Here is a 19,131-nt window from a genome sequence, read left to right as displayed (position 1 = left end):
CCAGCCCCAGTGCCCGAGGGGGAGGAAAGCCCGAGGCTGTGCCCCAGCCCTGTCCTCCCCGCCCCAACCCGCTCCCTGGCACCACAGCGCCTCCCCGGCAGCCACACCAACCCGGATGCCACCCCGGTCCATGTCCACTGGCCCCGCCAACAGCGCGGCCGTACGTTTACCGTCTGTGGGACGCCGCCCCAGACAGGATGTCGGCCGCCGACTGACCAGGCAAGAACTAGTCGCCCAGGCGAGCAAGCCGCCAGCCCCAGCAGCAAGCACCGCCATGGTCCCGGGTAGCTGCACACTTCCGGAGCCCGCTGCCCGCCCCAGAAGCTCACACCGGCCCGCGCAGAGCGCGGCGCAAGTAGCCATGGCAACGCCGCGGGGCCCTCCTCTAGCGCTTGCGTCTGTGTCCTCCCGAGGCTAGACGTGAGAGGGCAGAAATTGCGGAGCCAATGGGAGCCAGGGCTCGGCCAGGACGGGGGCTGGGGGGAGGCTTATGGGGCAGCTGGGCGGGGCCGGGGCAGGCGGTGCCGAGCAGACGTCCTCACCTGCAGCTGGCGCCGGCCGGATGCTGGGGCGGTGCTGCCACCAGTGGGCGGGGCTGCGGGGCGGTGGGGCAGCGGGGCGGGGGCACCCTCACCTGTCCGTGTGTGTGGCTCAGCCTGGGCTCCGCGGCCTCCCCTTGCACCGGACGTGGACCCAGGCTGCCGTTGGGCAAGATAGAGGACTGAGCCAAGGCACAAACGGCTGGCCAGGTAGGGCACCTGAAGTACAGATCCTCCAGGCCCGCTGCCGGCCTTGAATTCACGCTGCTGGGCAGTTTCCAAGGAGACGGGATCTGTCCTAAGAGGGGAGATAGGGCAGGGGTGCCAGATGCCGGGTTAGGTGCGGTCTTACAGGCTAGCCACGGTGAGAGTGTTCAGAGAAGCCCCTGTGTTGGCGGGGCTAGGAATTTGGGGTATGGGGTGGGGATTGTGTGTGCCATGCTCTGTGGTCTCCCCAAGAACTCTCACCCCCAAGCAAGGGACCCTGCTCCCTCCACCACTCACTGCAACCCCTGCCTTCCCCAGCACCACTACCCCTGCCCCGGAGTGTCCCATGACCTCTCCCCACACCGGGCACCGTCCCTGTTACAGGTACTGAGGTCCTGGTGGTTCCAGCCCGAGGGTGGGGGCTGTATCTGACCAGTTAGGATGCCTGGAGCTTTGTATGAAACCTCAGAGCATAATGCAGACATGCACAGAGGCCCCTCAAACAGAATTCCCTGCATGGCCCTCCCACCACTGACCCACAGCGCAGCTGCCACACCAGGCCAAGCCTGCTGGAAGACCGCTGGTCCCTCTCATCCTGTTCCTGATCAAGAGTGCACCGGCCACACTGCTGGGTATTTAGGGGGCCTTAGAAGAGCAGCTGGTATTTTCATGGGCAAATATTTGCTCTTTTGGGAAGATTTCAGTGCAAAGGGATGTAGGATATGCTTTTTCTGTTGCCCTGAAACTGGTGACTAGGATGCAAACTTAAGTCAAAACAGGTTTTAGAGAGAGCTGCAAAATATCTAACCCAAAGATCACTGTTCCCCAGCAAAGGCAACACCACCTGGCCGGTGGGGTCCTTGTCCCTCATTCTGGAGGTTGGGGTTTGCACCCTCCAGCTGGGACAGAGCCCGAAACAGCTCTGAACACGCTCCAACAGGCTTTCCCAGCAAAAACGGCCTTTATTTTGAATCTGGGTGAAGGAACCAGCTGAGACATCTGAGTAAATCTTCCTGGGTGTAACCAGGCCTTTTATGCTGAATGAAAGAGCGGCTCTCCACATGCTAACTTCTTAGAACTGAATGTGTGTCAAAACCTTCATGCATGTAGCATGTTGGGAACAGCGTTTCATGGTGAGGGGAACTATATAACTTACATGTGTATGGGGAAGCCCTCACTCCAACCGGCTTTTCCTGCGCACACTGCCTTTATTTCGAAATTGGCTGTTGCTGAGAAATCTTGGTAAGCTTTCCTAGGTGTAACCATGCCCATTATGCTGGACGAAAGAGCGGCTCTACACTTGTTCACATCTCAGAAATGAATGTGTGTTGAAGCCGTCATTCATGTAGCGTGTTGGGAACACAGTTTCGTAGTGAGAAGAACTATGTAAATTACATGTCTATGATGAAGCAATTGCTCGAAATGGGTATTCCAGCGCATACTTCCTTTATTTCGAAACTGGCTTCTCAGAAGACCTGTGGTCTCCACTGCAGGTCTGTCTCCAAGCTCTGGGCCAGCATGGTGACTCTGCTCCCCCTGTCTATTCTGGGAGGTCTAGGGGTCCTCCATGGCCCTTCCACCATTGTTTCTTTTGGAAACACCCCACAGATGAAATGGGCCTGAGAACAGGAGAGCTGGATGCCAGCAGCCACTGCCCAGTTTGTGGCTCCTGGGAGGGGCATCTCCTCTCTGTGGGCTCTGATCTCCCCTACCCTCTCCCCTACCCCCACCCCTCTCCTCCTGCATTTCCCGATTGATCCCTGGATAATGGTCCATACCAGGAATGACCTGGGAGAGGTTTTATGAGTCTTTAAGGGAAAAAAAAAAGAAATCTTTAAACAAATTTCTGAAAGTAACTTCCAGCTTTCCCGGGAAAGCCCTCTTTCCAATGTTTAAGGCTAGTTGACAGGGTGTCAAATTGCCTAACCACTCACATCTGAGCAACTGCTAACTCTTTCCAGTTCCCCGCAGCATCCACCTCTGGCAGCTTGGCCACAAGAGGGCAAGAAAGCTCTTTCCCCATGCCAGCTCCAGCGTGGCTTTGGAGGCAGTGGAGGCTGAGAGAAAGGGCCCCGCCCTGAAGTTTGGGGGGCCTCCAGCCACAGCCAGAGGAGCAGGAGTTTTCAGAGTGCCCCAGGAGGGAAACCAGGCAAGGCTGCCTGGCCCAAGTCTTCCCTGCCCAGAGAGCCCCATGAACTGCTTTGGGCCCCACTCCCCATTTGGGCCCCCTGCAAAAAGATACCACGGGATCCACACCTGAGAAGGCAGAAGGATGGCCCTTTGGCCTGGGGTCCCAGCAGGTGTGTCCTGTGATACCTGTGGCCACATATCTTCCTTGTCTCTCCAGGTCAGTGAAGGGTCTGTGCTGGGCACCTTGGTGCTCAGGAACATGGGAACAACTCTAAACTCAGAAGGACAGAGAGACTCTGCCTGGAAGCAAGGATTCCAGGGAGACGCCTTGCCCAGAACTGGGGGACTGTGTGCTGAGTAGACCCCTGGAGGCAATGTGGGGCTGTGGGGTCCTCATCAGAGAAGGGAGCAGGTGTGCTTTCCGGGGGTGGAGCCCTGCTTTGTCCAGTCATGTCCTTGTGTAAGACTCATTTACAAACACCTTCCAGTCCACCTAGGGGTGGCCTCAGAGTTGGGGGTAGAGGAGGAGAGTGAAGGGTGCAGACTTAGGGCCCCCTGACCCACCCAGGGAGCCAAGGGTCAGTGGGAACATCGTGGGAGTCTAGTGCAGGGGTGGAGGACGAGAACTAAGAACATGCCAAGTCATGCAATATAGTGACCTGTGATCACGAGACACAGGTGGCTGTACACCAAAGGAGGGAGATAGAAATTTAGACCCAAGCTCTGAGAACCTTGAGAGGGGCTGGAGGGTCCCAGGAGCCCTGAGGAACAGCTCTTCTAGGGGCACAGATATCCCAATAAACACATTTCTCATGGATGCTTTTTGGGGTGCAGAGTGAGTTACCAGGATCCTAAAACTAGTATGGAATCCCACCCCCTTGTTCATCACGATTCCTGGCAATAAATTGCTGTCATTTGTTCCTGGACATGCACAGGGGAGGTGACTGCTGTGGTGGTCACTGCAGGACTAGAATCTTCTGATGTGGGCTCTGTGACCACAGAAACCCAGGGGGATTTCTTAACGGGAGCACCTGGAGTCCATGCCTGCAAGGACCACCCTCATGGGATGGCCAATGATCCCGTGGTACCCAGGTCACCAAGTGACGAATTTGTGAGGTTGCCTGGGGTAACCTGGGGACATGTAGGTTTCTGTGGTCAGCACGTGGGCCCAGCACTGCGGGATGGTCTGCACAAAGAGGGGCCTGCCCTCCTCATGATGGCTTCTAACACCTGCAGGGAAACTGTTCCCTGGGCGCCTGGAGGTCCATATTGAGAGCGTCCTGCCAGCCATGAGGGATCACCTTCCCCTGATGCAGAGGCAGACCTCTCCCCCTTGAGGCCCAGGGGACACCTGGCTCAGGTCCCAACTGTGTGCCCTGGACACACAGAGCCCCAGATCTCTGGCACAGACTGGGGTGTGGTTGTGTCGGGGCAGAAAAGGCCCAGGTAAGGGGCTCATTCAGGGACAGAGGCCACTCTGCAGGGATACTGGACCTGGCAGCAATACACTGCTTGAGAACTTACCTGGGCTGGGTTTCCAAGCTGTGGGATGGAAGGGCCTCTCCTTCCTGCGGTGCAGTGGGGGGAACTAGATCCATCGTCAATATCAGCCCTGAAAATGGAGGCTGCACTACATCCATTCCTGGAAAGAAAAATCAGGCCCCTCCAGTCCAGGTGACTCAGAAAGTCAGTCAGCAATGTTCGGGGCCCCCAGTTTAGGCTTTGAATTAGAGCTGAGCGGCTCAGGAGGCCAGATCCCTGTCCGTGTCTCCAGGAGTAGGCTTTCTGCTGGGGGACAGGATCCTCACAAACACCTGTGTCTTTGTGGGACTTTCCCCTCTGACCAGCTGGGAGGCAGGGTGCAGTTGTGGGAAATGGTTTTTCCATGAGCAGAGGGCCACCAAGTGGTGGGGGCACAGGAGACTGTGAGAATGAGTCCCGCAAAATTTTTGGAATCAAAAAACTGGCAAATGTGAAAAAGTGCATAATTTGTTTTATCGATCAGGCTGCTTATGTACGTTTGGAGGGCCAGGTTCAAAGACTCTGCATCCATCCAGGAAAATAGCATCAAGAGAAGAACAGACAGAGAAGAAGGAGATCTGGGGTTTCCCCCAGGAATGAGGTGGAACAGGGATTTCTGCAGATTTGCAAGGTGTCCCCTACCACTGAGCATGGGGTTACAACCCCACGTGACCACCGTCGTGTTTGGCTTGGGCTCTGGATCTGGCCTGCTCATTTATTCTTCCAGCTGAGTTCCAGAAACTCAGAGGGTGGACTTTGAGGGGCTGCGTTTGGAACCTAGTGAGGAGCTGGATGGTCCTTTATATTGAGTCCCTTCAGCCTAATCACCGTAGCTGAATCCCAACACCCCCCAGGCACCCAGGGTGGCTGTGGAGGGAGAGAAATCCTGGCAGGCGACCTAGGGGTCCCACTGCTCTGTCCCTCCCTTGTCTTCATTCCCTTTCACCCCAGAAGGTGTGATTGTCTCGTGTCATGGTGGCCACCGTAGTGTCCCTCCCAGCAATCTCTCTTCTCCATCAGGTGGGGTTCCCAACCCCACTCAGCCTTCTCTCTGCATGGATGCTGAAGGACCAGGACCACCTGAATTTCTGAGCTTGAGCAGTAAGGTGGAAAAAAAGAAACCAATGGAAACAAAGAAACAAGTTATTGTGGCAAAACTGCCCACCACAGAGAAGCTGCCCTGAGTGGAAGGGAGGGTGTGGGCATGCCCATTTGTTTCCTGTCTCCCAGTGCTCTTAGCTTTCTTATTGCAGACCTGCATGGTTACAACAAAATGATCTGCAAAACTGAAAATATTTACTCTCTCGCTTTTACAGAAAAGGCTGGCCAGCCTCTGGTCCGGTACCAGGCAAGTGATTGGAGTCCCTTTCCAGTTTGGAAACATCTGGGCAGGCCCAGGTTTGCAAAAGTCTTTAAGAGTAGTTACGGAGTTTTGCTTCTAAAATTCTTTACGGCTGTATATACTTCTGAGATGCGGTTGTGCTGTGTAATTCTGAGCCGGGATTTTCTCAAACTGTTTCTCACTTCTTATACCAGACATTCCTAAATTCCAAGGGGAACTGTATATTAAGGAAGCCATGGAATTTAGGAAAAGGATACAGATCTCATTTCCTTTTAAGCATCAGTGTACCTCAATCATGGCAGTATTGGTTATGAGTTATTGATAGGGGAATTAAATAGTAACCAAATTAATAGAAAATAGGGGATTTTAGGTACACAGGTTCATCTTTTCAACATTTTTTGTAATATTTGCAGTTTAAGATGGCCATTCCTGAGAAACAGGTAGCCTCTTAGAATGAAATAGCATTTCCTCTGAACCAAAATTAATTTTTATTTCGTAGACAGCAGGAAGGGTAATCACACATCACACATTTGGGGACGTCAAAGAGAAAATGTAACTTTCTGGGAGCGCACTCCCCCATCTCCCCCTGCTCTTTTCACTGTCCCATTCTCCCTGGAAGGCTCTTTCTTATCTTCTTCTCATGGCTCCAGTAACTCTTTCTTCCTCCTCATCCCTCAGCTGGTAAGGTTACTTTTCTACTTTGAACAAGCAAACAAGCCAACAGAAGAGAAGTTTCACAAGCAACTCCCAGCACATCCGCTCACCTAGTGTTGTCTTTGACCTCACTCTCGGTGCCCCACCTCTTATTACAGGTAACATCGAAAGCCAATTCCTCGAAAAGTCCCCAGGGCCCCATCCCTCCCATCTTCTCTGGGTTGTCACTCCCAAAACCATCCTCTCTTTCAATACCTCATCTATTTTGTTCTCCTGCTAGTTGGCTCCCATCAGTATATAAACGTCCATCTTCTTAAAAGAAACAAACAGCACTCCTTGACCCTAATTCACCCCCACCAATTGCCACCCTGTGTCTATGCAGCAAATATTTAAGGAGTTGTTTAAACTCACTGTCTGCATCTTCTCTTGAGAGATCCTCTTTTACACCCACTCTGGCTCTTCCCCTGATCCCTCGCTCTATGGAAACTGCTCTGTCAAGGCCATCAGTGACCACACGTTGCTAAATATAGCGGTCAATTTTCAGTCCTCATCATGCGTAGACCCTCGGCAGCATTTGACCCAGCTCTTCCATCCCTCCTCCCCCGTGTTCCTGCTTAACTTAAACTCCAGCCCATCGCTCTGTCTGTTTTCTGCTTTTGGTCTACTGGCTGGTCCTTTGCCAATGTCTCCTCTTTTTCCCAAACATACACTGTGGGTGTGCCCCAGGGTTGGCTCCTGGGCCTCTCATCTCTCTCTCTGCTATTCCTTTGGTGGAAGCAACCCAGCCTTGGAAATTGGCATGCCATCAATTTCTCGATTTCTCCAAAACTCCCTGATTTGCCCTTTCCATCTGGACCTTTATCCCTGAGACTCACATTCTTTTTCTTTCATTAATCTTGCTTTCACATTCATACATATGTTCTACTATGTAATTACTTTTCCAAATTTTGTATCAGTAAATATATATATCATGTAAAATGCTCAAATCTGTATTATTTCCACTAAGATGCTTATTCTACCTTAGAACCTTTCTGCATTTCTGTATTTATGTGAAAAAAGCGAATAGCATTTCTACAAGCCTTATAGTTAAACAGTGTGTTTGTTTGGGGCTATTATGTAACATGAAATAATGATACATTAACATAGTCCTTTTTCATTTATTTTTATGTAACACCAAGATGAGGTTTTTGCACTGAACACTGGTTTTATTGAAATTTTACCTAAGTTATGGACAGTCAGTTTATGTGAAAGCCCTCATTTCTCCCCTTTCTGATATATTTTCCATTTGGCTATATATAACATATACCTTGGCATGAAACAAACTTCCCAAATCATTCACATAATACAATTAATACATTTAAATTATATTTTTTAAATGTTAAAAAGTAAAAGAAAACAGACTCCTCTACCTATTAGGCATTTCTGTGGCAATATGTAATACACACCTTAACCATGACATTGAAGAACTGAGCTGATACCAGCCCCTTTCCACCTGCTCAGCCCCACCTTGTCCCATCCCTTGTGGATGGAGAGGACATCCCTCCCATTGTCCAGGTCCAGATGTTTTAACAATGTTCTTTCTGTCTTTCTCTTACACACACAGACAGCAAATCCAGCTTGTTAGAAAATTCTGGGTATTCTGTCTTCATTAACCACCTGCTCCCTGCTCCCCGGCCTCCTAAGAGCCACCTTCAGCCCTTCCTGGACACCAATAGCCTCCTGTTTCCATCTTTGCTTTCCTACAATCTCTCATCCACACAGAGTCAGAGGGAGCCTGCAAAAGCATACATTGATGGGGTGGGTTTAGTTCAGTGGTAGGGCGCATGCTTAGCATGCAAGAGATCCTGGGTTCAAAAATGATTATAAATCAATAAAAAATGTTAAAAAAAAAAAAAAGAGATCCTGGGTTCAATCCCCAGCACCTTCATTAAAATAAATAAATTACCTCCCACAAAAACACACAAACACAAAAGCTTAAGTTGGACTATATCACCCCTCCCCTCAAAACTCACTAAACGGGTCATCATTTCATTAGGAGCCAAAGTCGTCACAAAGGCCTCAGGACCCGGCGTGCTCTGCCTCTCTGCCCACACTCTCCCCCTCACTCAGGGGGCCTCTGGCTCCGGCTCTTCCTTCTTCCTCCGGATCTATTCTGCTTCAAGTTCATTACTCCGTGAGATCTGCCAGGATTGCCTTATTCCCTCCTGTCTGCCTCCCACCCCACCGCCATCACCGGAGTTTGCTCATATCACTCTTTTTTTTTTTTTAATTTTTCCAAGCTCTTACTACCCCCAACATGCTGCCTGTTTCCTCTACTAAAACTCTGAGCCCCCAGTGATGGGGAGTCATGTCTATTTTGTTGACTGATAAAGCCCGAGAACCTTGTGAATTGGTCTAGTTAGGAGATTCCCGTACGTAGTAGGAGCTTATACACATTTGCTGAATGACTGTAGATGCCCTGGTCCAATCCGATGGAGCACTTCTGTGTCCTGCTCAAAGAATAACTGTCCTTTCCACCTGAGAGGGGGTGACAACTTCCTTGGTGATCAAAGGCAACATCTTTTTGCTTTATGCTGTTAACCTTAGGCGGGGAGACTGGGGGATCTTCATATATATTTTTAAATTTGGTTCACTCTGCAGTTTGTCTTTGGTCTCTGTATAATTTTGAAAAACTCTATGAGTGATCATTCTTCCATCAGATTGAACAGGGTCCAGGGGGAAGGACCAAGCCTGTCCCATCGGCCATTCTCTGTGTCATGTCCTGGGACCCAGTGGATGCTCAGCACGTAAGTGAACAGACTGGAGTGAGTGAAGAAATGGGAGCATCTCCTTATTGTGGTGGCTGCTCTCTGTCAGATGCCTTGAGATTTGAGGAAGGGTTTACAAGTGCGGAGAGGGGAGATCAGGTCCTCTGTGCTCTTCCTGAGTGCCCTGGCTTTACCCATTCCCCCAGCCCACTCTGGGCAGCCAAGTTGAGGAGCTGGGCCACCGGAGGTTGTGCTGATCAATAATCCACCTTCACCCCAAGTCCGGGGGGTAGGGACCCCTGGTTGTATTCTCTGGAGTCAGGTCCTTGGAGGAATTCCTCACTGAACTATGTTTTGGACCTTTTATTTTTCTCTATAACCTCCAGCTGAAGAAGATTGTCTTAGACACATGGAAGCTGAGGACGCCTACTGTCCCCTCGGAACCCAGGTGGGGCTGGGAGTCTGCTGTTTGTATAGCCGGTGGGCTCGTGTTGCTTTGGGCATCCCTGTGTCTGAATTCCTGCAGTACACTCGGTGGTAAGGAAGGGGTGCCTGGCAGGGAGGGAAGTGGGTCGGGAGACTGCACAGCTGGGGAGATGTTAACCTGGGGTGTGCAGGAGCCTGCTGATGCATGGCATCTCGGTTCAGGGAACTCTTCACTCTCAGAGGGGTTCCCACTCCCGCAGGGGCCATTTGATCAGGGTGCTGGGCTGTCAGGGGACCGCAGGGGTCCCAGTGAGGATTACAGTGCCTTCATGCAATGGGAAATGAGGGGTCTAGCGGCACTTGAATTAACTGTGCACCCAAACCCAGCCCCCACATCTTTCAGCCTTTATCCTTACCTGCAAAACTGGAATTTTATTAACCATCCCGCGGGGTCGTTGATGGGCTAGGACAGACTAGACAGTCAAGAGCTGGAATTCTTCTGTCCCCTGATTGTTTTCCTTCTTTCTGACTATTTGTTCTCACAAGCTCAGTCTCTCTGTCTCTCTCTCTTTCACTTCTAACTTTCTCTCATGCTCTGGTTTCATTTGACTTCCAACCACCGCCCCTCGCCAATCCCCAGATGAGTGAACTTGATTTCTGTGTGTCAGTTCCAAATTCCCAGGAAAGATGCTCTGTCTCCCTCTGGATCTGTTGTCCAACCCATCAGTTGTGGCCAGATGAGGGAGTCCCTCTGGGACCAGTGGAGGGTCTCCACCCAGCCCCCCAGCCACCAATTTGGGAGCACATATCTCTCCAAGGAGGAGGTACTGGCTGTGACCTTGTGTCAGTCAGTATGAATTTATGTCTCCTCTTGCCCCTCCTTCATCCTCCTAAACAAAGATGAAAATTAAACACTCCCGGGATTTGTGTCATGGAACACGCAGGGTGGGGGCTAAGGGGGCTGGAATCTCTGCTGCATTTAAGGGACTACAGTGAATCCCCAATGAGAGCCTGCAAAGGGAACACCACCACCCCCACCTGGCACTTATGGTGCTGAGTCTGCGTGATGTTGAGCTAGGCTTCTGACCACAGCTCAGGGGTCTGGTCTGACCAGTTAGCTTTTGAAACCAACCAGCTTTGGATTCCTCAATCCCTCCCTGAGGTTTTACCTGAACCACCAGCTTCTGCATCTCTGAAGACAGATGATGAGGACCCTTCACGTAAGCCGTTCGCACAGCCCTCTGCAGGCCTTTGTGCTGCACGGTCTGCCCGGCGAGATAACTGAGGTTGGTATTTTACTGATGTTAGAAATAGTCTGGTTTCCCTATGTACTGTTTCACTGAACAAGCAACAGAAGCCACTTCTCGCTGATAAAAGCAAAAAGGGACTTAATGAGAAGATGCTGGGAGGGTGTATGGATTGGCCAGGACCGGAGCCAACCCAGGAGCTGTAGGAGGTGTTAGGGAGCCCCAGGCACCAGGCCGGGCTGGGTGCTACCGGGCCCCCTGCCACCCCAGAAGGGACCCCTCTCCACCCGACCCTCCACCTCACTCACTGCAGGTTCATATCCCGGCAGGGCCAGGTCACACTGAAGCCACCAGCACACACCTCAATGGGGGAGTTGACACCGTCTCAGCTGAGGGCGTGCCCGGTGTGGGGAGAGGCCCAGTTAGAAGAAGGCGGTTCCCCTACTGTTCCGAGTTAAGGTGCAAGTCAGTGCCCATCACTCAGGAGAGCCAGGCTGGACGGACTTCATTGCGGTGAATAGGCCGTCTGAGTTCACTTAATACTTTCTATGTTTGAAGGCCCTGGAGGGAGAAAAAGTGAAGTTTCTAGAACTTATTTTGTGTTTCCCATGTACCAGATGCGGTAAGCAAGCCACTTCAGACAAGACCCAGAGCAACCACGTTAATAGGCCACGGAGCAAGTAGTGCAGTCAGGCCTCTGTGGATCCGAAACCCGTGTCCCCATCAGCTCAGTAGTTACCAGTGGAAACTGGGGGGATTTATGGGACTGTGTGCTCCTGTAGGGGCTGGGATGTGTGTGTTTAAATCCACATCTTCAGAAACTCTGCTAGAACCACAGCCACTTATTGCACGGAGGCAGAGGAGGGGAGGATTCCAGCCTTTGTTCCAGCTCCTGTGGAGCTCAGAAATTTCTCCTTCTGTCCTGAAAACAACACCAGAGCTGAGGGAGCTGCAATCCCACTGTACTTCTTAGATCCCAGAAAAATGAGGGGAAAATCTGCTCCCAACACAGAGAGGCAGCCAGGCAGGCTTGGTGAGTCACAGCTCCCAGGGCAGAACCCGCTTTTGTAACAACCCCCAGGGCAGGCAGATTTAACAGGTCCCTGAGGCCAGTGGAAATCTCAGCATGGGGAAGTCCGAGTGTGACAACTCCAGGGGGCCAGTCAGAGGGGCCCCCTGCTCTTTTTCATGCATTTTACCTCCAGGACCGTGTCCTGTTCTCAGAATGAATGCCTCAGAGGATAACTCCTCATGCTTCCTGCCTGGAAAGGAGAAAATAACTCTATTGAAATATACCCAAAACATTCTGTTTCATTTGGGGAAGTTGTTTTTTGTTTGTTTGTTTTTTTAATGAGAAATTATTTTACCAGAGCCTAACCAACCTGGGAGAAGGGAAATCCCTTCTGTCTCACCCAAATTGGGGTGGGGGGAAAGAGACACACTTGTGGAGGTCACAGCTCAAGGCATAGGCTCAATGAGAACTAATCACAGGACTACAGATGCCCTGCTCTGTCCTGCTCCCCCAACAACTTACCTCCATGTCAGTAGGGCCCCTGTGTAATAACAGGAATAAAACTAAAAGAAGTAAATGTCTCAGGAGTGTCAAGGGAAAACCCAAAGACAGCGGGGAGATGAAAACAAGGACACACAGGCTGTTTTAGCCTCTCACACCAATAGCTGTAGCAAACTACACACAGCCCATCCCAGTAGATAAACAGAAAACCTCACAGAAGAAATTATTTACTTTGGTTCTGTTACCCAGTGCATTCCATGGTGCATCCTCGCCTAGAATTGAGTGGAAGCAAGTCCATCTCAGAAGGGACATAACTGAAGAGGGATGGCTTTCCAGACTCTGATGGGCAGAGAGAGCTGCAGCCTGGGTGAGAGCATGGTGAGGGGTGGGGTAGGGGGTGGGCTGCCTTCTTCCCCAAATAAGGAAACTTCCTGAGGCCAGCACAGGAGGGAGGGCCATGGGGTGGAAGCAGCCAGACTTCTTCCTGAGAACTGATGGGATGCCTCAAAGGGACCATTCAGGTACCAAAACTGGGCCGTGAGGGTGGGAGCCAGTCGGTCTGACTCAGAGCCCAGGACTGAGGTGGGCGTACAGCAGGCCGGTCTTACTTGGCTGGATCCATTTCACTTCTCCGAAGCCCTGTGTAAAACATGAAGCGTGGACGGCCTGGTGAGCACAGCTCTGCCCTCAAGACCTGTTTCAACTCCTCTCTTCCCGGAAAACACCATCTCTGAGCCCGCCCTTGGTGACCTCAGAGAGATCACCCTAGTGGCCCAGGCTAGTGACCGGGAACATGTACCTTCCTGCAGCCAACCCCAGACGTCCACTGATGCATCATATACTGGCAAAGATGTGAGTTCCTGTGCATTGGTCTAACAGCAGAGACTCTGCCACAGGCCCAAGAGGTGGTGTGTGGGACATGCAGGGGTGCAGGAGTGTAGGCAGTGCAAAAGTGTAACTGGTGACAGGGGTGCAGGGGCTGTGGAGGGCGCAGGCAGTTCAGGGGATGCGGTGGTGCAGGGGTGCAGAAGTGCAGGCAGTGCAGAAGTGCAGATAGTGGCAGGGGTGCAGAGGTGCGGGGAGTGTAGGGATGCAGGGAGGTGCTCAGGCACGTGGCCAGGATTAGAAGGCAAGTGCACATCCTCGCAGTCAGCCTGACCCCGGGAGGCTAGTCCAATCGTTTGGGGCGTTGGAGGCGGCGGTGTGTGGGAGGCTGCCCGGGCAAGCCGGTCGATTTCTTCTCTTCCCTGCAGCCTGGCCTAGGGGGGCCTTGGCCGCTGGAGATTCGCCAGATGTTGGACTCCAGGTAAGCTTGCTCCTGGGAGGTGGGGCGGTTAGGTCAGGGGGCAGCGGCAGCGACAGGGGGGCGGAGCGCGGCTGCCTCTGGCGAACTGTTGGAATAGCTGCCTTCTCCCGGCTGCCGGGCCTGGGAGCGGCCTCTGCTGCCCCTGGTCACCGTAAACGCCTGTCCCGCTCAGCTTGCTGAGTGGGGACGGTGCCATTAATGTGCGGGGCCCACGGGGTTAGGGGGGCTGCCGCGCGGAAGCCGATCAGTTCGCTCAGCTCTCCCCTGCGGCGGAGCCAGTGGCAGCTTCTGCTGCCGTAGAGGCGGGACGCCGGTCTCCAGGTGAGCTTGCCCCTGGGAGGCGGCGGCGGGGGCTGCAGGGGGAGAGGGTCCGTTCCAGGGAGTAGCTCCATTTCTTCTGTCCCGCGCGGCCTGGCCTGAGGGCGACATCTGCCGCCGGAGATTTGCCTGCGGTCCGACTCCAGGTGAGGTTGCACCTGGGAGATGGGTGCGGTGCAGTCAGGGGGCTGGTAAGGTGGTGGCTGCGGGGATAGGGAGGCTGCCCCGGGGTAGCTTGTGTATTAGCTCCCATGTCTGTGCCGCGTGGCCTGCAGGCGGCCTCTGCTGCGCCAGGTCCCCGGACACCCCTGTCCCACTTTGCCTGCTGGGGGCGGGAGGCAGGGTAGTCAGGGTGCACGGGTGGCGGGGGTCAGGGGCCTGTATCGGGGGAGCGGGCCCATTTGCTCCCATCTTCCCCGCGGCTTGTCCTAGGGGCGGTCTCTGTTGCCCTGGGTTACGGGACACGTGTATCCTAGTCGGCCTGACCCCGGGAGGCGGGCGTGTTACGTTGGGGGTGGTGGCAGCAGCGGCAGGTTTTCCCATGGAGCCGGTCCATTTGCTCCCATATCCCCCCATGGTTTGCCCTGAGGGCTGTCTCTGTTGTCACAAGTTCGCCGGACGTCCATCTCCAGGTCAGCCTGCTCCCTAGAGGAGGCCACCGTGAGGTCAGGGGTCAAGAGAGGTGGCTGCTGCGGGGGTAGGTGGCTGCCTTGGGGAGCTGAAGGATTGGCTCCCGTCTCCCCGAAGGCCTGGTGTGGGAGTGGCCTCTCCTCCCCCAGATCACCAGACACACCTGTCCCATTCAACCTGCTGGGGGAGGGGTGCCCTGGGCGGTGCCTTTAAGGTGCGGGGGTGGCGACGGCGGGGGTAGAAGACCTGCAGCGCTGAGCCTGTCAATTTGCTCTCCTCTTCCCCGCTGCCAATCCTGGGGGCGTCCTCTGCTGCCCAAGAAGCCGGATGCCCGTCTCCAGGTCAGCTTGCTCCTGGGAGAAGGGCGCGATGCGGTCGAAGCGCAGAGGCAGCTGCGATATCCGGCTGCCCTGCCTAATGGGGCCACTTCTTCTCCTCTCCACTGACCTGGCCTGGGGATGGCCTCTCCCGCGCAAGATTCGCCTGACACCCCACACCCGGTCAGGTTGCTCCTGGGAGGTGGGCGCGGTGAGATCAGGTGTTGGAGAGGAGAGAGGGGCTGCCCCTGGCGAGGTGGAGGATAAGCTCCCATCTCTCTGGAGGCCTGACGTGGCCGACCCTCGTTCCAAGGTCACGTTTCTCCGGGTCATATTGCCCCGGGGTTGCAGTAGGGTGAGGGGGCGGCGGGGTGTTGGCTGGGGTATGGAGCCTGCCGCTTGGGAGCTGGTGGTTTAGCTCCCATCTCTTCCGCAGCTTGGCCTGGGGGCAGCCTCTTTTGCCCCAGGTCCCAAAGCACAGTTTCCCTGACAGCTTAGCCACTGGAGGTGGGCAGGATGTGCTGAGGGGGCGGAGGCAGCTGCCAAGGCAGCGACGAAGGGGGCTGTCCCTGGCCAGCTGGTCAATTTGTTCCCATATCAAACTTTGCTGCCCCAGTTTCGCAGAACGCCCTTCTCCAGTTAAATCTTCTCCTGGGAGGTGGGCGCAGTGCATGCAGCTCAAGGTCTGGGCTCTCCCCTGGGGAGCTGCAGAAACCTCTTGTTCTCCTTTGTCTTTATTCTTCAGCGAAGGGGTTACTTGACCCAATTCTTAATTCTGAGGAAGTGTAGCCTGTGTTACGGAAGAGTTGCTGGACAGTGAGGTTTCTGGGTGGGTTTTCACATCAGCTGATGCCCCAGCCAGGCAGGAAAGCTATTACTCAGAGCTCCTTAGTGTGGAGTTGGGGGATGGCCCCGCCATCCTCACCATGCTTTTTAAAAATGTGTTACTCCTCTTTTTCCTAGGTGACATTTTAGGTTATTGGGTCACAGATTGCTGGCACACTCATCCCTGTTCTCAAATATCTTTTAAACTTGGGTGAAGTGATAAGTAGGGGAAGATGATTTACTGAAAGGTAAGAATACTTAAATTTGCATTAAAGCTAAATTCTGTCAATCTTTCTCAAATGATTTTTCTCTGATTCTAAATCCACGACCTAGTGAATGTTGTACTCCTGTGTAAATCATTGATCTTCACATCACATTGGTTGAGTGGTCAGCGAGATTTGTTAATTAGATTATTCCTGAAAGGAAAAGCTCAGGCTTTTGAGAATTCCTTGTCGGATGTCACCCAGGCAGTCACAGTAGAAGACAGAGCTGATATAAAAATCCCTCAGCTGCCTGAACTGCAAAGCTTCTGGAATTACTGATCCCTGAAATGCAGGTGACACTTGATGATAATCTGGGAGATGGTTTATATGATCAGATTCTTCCAGTCCTGTAAATGGTTTCCGTGGCCCCAGCCCTGAAAGAACTGGTCTTAGGGGCCATATCATGAGGGGTGGGATGGGAAGGCAAGGTCTAAGAGCTGAAATCACTGAGATTCCACACTCGCTAAACACAGACTCCAGAGCCTAATTGTTGTCAGGTTCTGTTCTGGATTTGAGAGTGTGTTCAGACATGATTCTTGCCCTTCAGGAGACACTGCCTGCGTGGTAGTAACCTTTACATAGATCTGGGGAGGATGGCAATTAAGTAGATGGGCTGTTACGGTTCTCAGTGTGCCCAGGCTCGCTCTTCCAGGCACTCGTGGGACTAACGAGTCATCTTATTCACTCATTCACTAATTTATTACCATTGAATTGATCATTTGTCCCACAGTAAGTGATAGAAGGTATCAGGAAGCTGAGTTTTGTCCCCTCTCCTATCACTGATTGTATCTGTCAGTCGGGCGCCTTGAGTATGCATTGTGAAATGGTGGTATTTCTTGCCCAATGGGGCTGCACTGTGAGTTTTGAGAATCAGGGGAGTCACGTGGGTAGGACAGCACCCTGACACACATGGCCACCCCACCACATGAGACAGCATTGTCGATGCTCAGGTGACCCGATGTAGACCGCTGTGCTAAACCTGAGCATGTTTAGTGATCTTGTTGGCTATGAAAATACAGACTACCCGTCCTTACCTCTGAGACTCTGAGGGTGGGCACACCAGAATTCTGCATTTTAAGAAGCACTTTAACTAAATCTGATGAAGATGATCTGATTGTCCCACTGAGAAACACTGGTGTGCGAGACACCAATATTGAGGATTCTCAGGGAGCGATGTCTTTTCAGGATTGTCCAAGGGTCCTCACTTGAGACTTTTGCCTTGGGTGTAATTGTATGTGTTCAGAAGTGATGTCTTTCACTTCCAGTGCTTGTCAGCATGCTCTCTGCAGGGGTTTGCTCTCAGTAGATGGCAAAAACTATGATTCTTCAGGTCACCGAGCTAGAGTGTGAGCGATATTTTATTTTGGTTTTCTTTATAGCAATGCAGTGTCTCCCGAGAACAGATTCAGACTGAACAGATTTGTGTCAGACTTTGGGAGACCGCTGGTGCCCCAGATGTTCTCTGGCAGGTCAATGACGAATCTAGGTCCATCTTTCACAGCTACGTCAATGAAGTGGGCCACTTCGACAAGGCCAAAGCTGGTATCCCAACCATAGCCCTTGACAGTGATGTTCGGCTCCAGGAAGCCATCAGATGCAGCAGGTGGCCAGAGGAGGAGCCGAACTTGCTCATCAAATGTGACATCCCCAACTTCATCAACACGGACCAGAACTCTTCCTTTGGGGAAGATGATCTGATTTTCGAACCACCGAATATTCTAGAAAATAAGCCAGTTGCCCAGACCCCACACAAATACTTGAATTGAGAAACGTGCTTTGTCAGGTGTCTTTTTGAAGATATGAATTTTGTCTTTGTATGGCAGGAAGTCCTCTTTCACAAAATTGTATGTGTTTTTGTCTGAGAGAGAGAAATGGAGACAGACAGAAAGACGAAGAAGCAGAAAAGAGCGCCCTCAGAAGAGAGCTAGTTAAGGTGAGTTTTGTGCCATTAAAAAATATTTGGGGTTTTGGGGGGAACAAAGTATTTACACTGTCTCATTCTCCTCGTTGGAAACCTTGGCCCCACACTCAGTGTCAGCATCCTTGAACAGGGGTTGGCACGGTGCATTTTATCTCGCGCTGCCTCTTCCACGTTCTGCCTTTAGCACGTTGTTTTGCCTCCCAGGGCTGCCACACTTTAAACTGTAATGTGAGGAGTCTGGAGTAGATGATCCATCCCAGCTCTGCTGTTTTGCAAATTTCTGATTTCGTATTCGGATGAGGCTGGGATACACCCAGAGCAGTATAAACCAGGCCCTACCTCCTGTCTCTTGCTGGGCCATCCCTCAGGTCTGTGCCTTCTACTCAAGCCTTTACTGAGCCCAGCTTTTTTCAGGAGCCCAAGTGCCTACCGGGATGGCAGGAGACCTGTCTCTCGTGGTCACGGTGGCCGAAAATTCTATTGGTTGTGCTGAAACAGCTCTTCTGAGATCCTCCGGCCACCCTTGCTCCAACCTGAGGACAGACCTACCGTTCCTTTCCTAGGAGGAGGATCAATCCATGGTGCATTTTATGACAATCCTGTCCCCAGGAATGCACGGAAGGTTATCAGCTGAGTGAGGGGAAGTGCCTCTGTGTCTCTGTGTCCCTGTATCTCTGTCTGCTCACAGTGCCCTGCCACCGGCTACTGAACAAGAAAAGTGCTATTCACCATGCTGTGTCTTTTGCAGATTTGTAGGTGATGGTCTTGTGGCTCATGTGTGGGCTTTGTGCTGGGATGGTGAAGGGCTTATAAATACCTCATCAACATGTATTCGAGATGGCCTGGTGCCACACAGACTTGATTCATGAAGGCATCAAGCCTGCACACTGGTTTGGAAACAACTTGGTTTTGATCAGTCACACTGCATGCATGACCCACTGCTGATCTCTGGGTGGTTTTTTCATTTAGATTTATTCACCCAGTGTCTTGCTTAAGCTGAAAAATACATTTATTTCACTAGAATATTCTCAGATTCTTTGTTTTCACACATCCAGTTGTTTAATTCCTTTAAAAATCATTTTGTGTTTATAATGCCTCCTAATATCTATCATCTCTAGGTTCCCAGTGGCCTGAGCCATGCACCAGATTTGATGTAGGAACTGTTCCACCAAAAGAAATCCCTTTGCCATAATATCTTTTGAGGAAAATATTATGCTTTAAGGCT

The 19,131-nt window shown here is 52.2% G+C and overlaps 2 long non-coding RNA genes across 2 annotated transcripts; both read left to right on the top strand.

The window, feature by feature from the left end:
• Window positions 1-624: 624 nt before the first annotated feature.
• Window positions 625-6,532, top strand: LOC141579497 (uncharacterized). The gene is made up of 3 exons (XR_012511042.1): window positions 625-749; window positions 5,714-5,795; window positions 6,418-6,532. It is a non-coding gene; the product is annotated as an uncharacterized LOC141579497 (long non-coding RNA).
• A 2,559-nt stretch (window positions 6,533-9,091) lies between these two features.
• LOC141579496 (uncharacterized) lies at window positions 9,092-17,919 on the top strand. Its single transcript, XR_012511041.1, has 6 exons — window positions 9,092-9,179; window positions 9,527-9,677; window positions 10,729-10,852; window positions 12,576-13,178; window positions 13,580-15,970; window positions 17,809-17,919. It is a non-coding gene; the product is annotated as an uncharacterized LOC141579496 (long non-coding RNA).
• The last annotated feature ends 1,212 nt before the right edge of the window (window positions 17,920-19,131 follow it).

Source organism: Camelus bactrianus, chromosome 12 (genome assembly GCF_048773025.1).
Source record: "Camelus bactrianus isolate YW-2024 breed Bactrian camel chromosome 12, ASM4877302v1, whole genome shotgun sequence".
NCBI classification, from domain to species: Eukaryota; Metazoa; Chordata; class Mammalia; order Artiodactyla; family Camelidae; genus Camelus; species Camelus bactrianus.
Note: the sequence above shows the minus strand (reverse complement) of the source record. Positions and strands in the feature narration are given on the sequence as shown.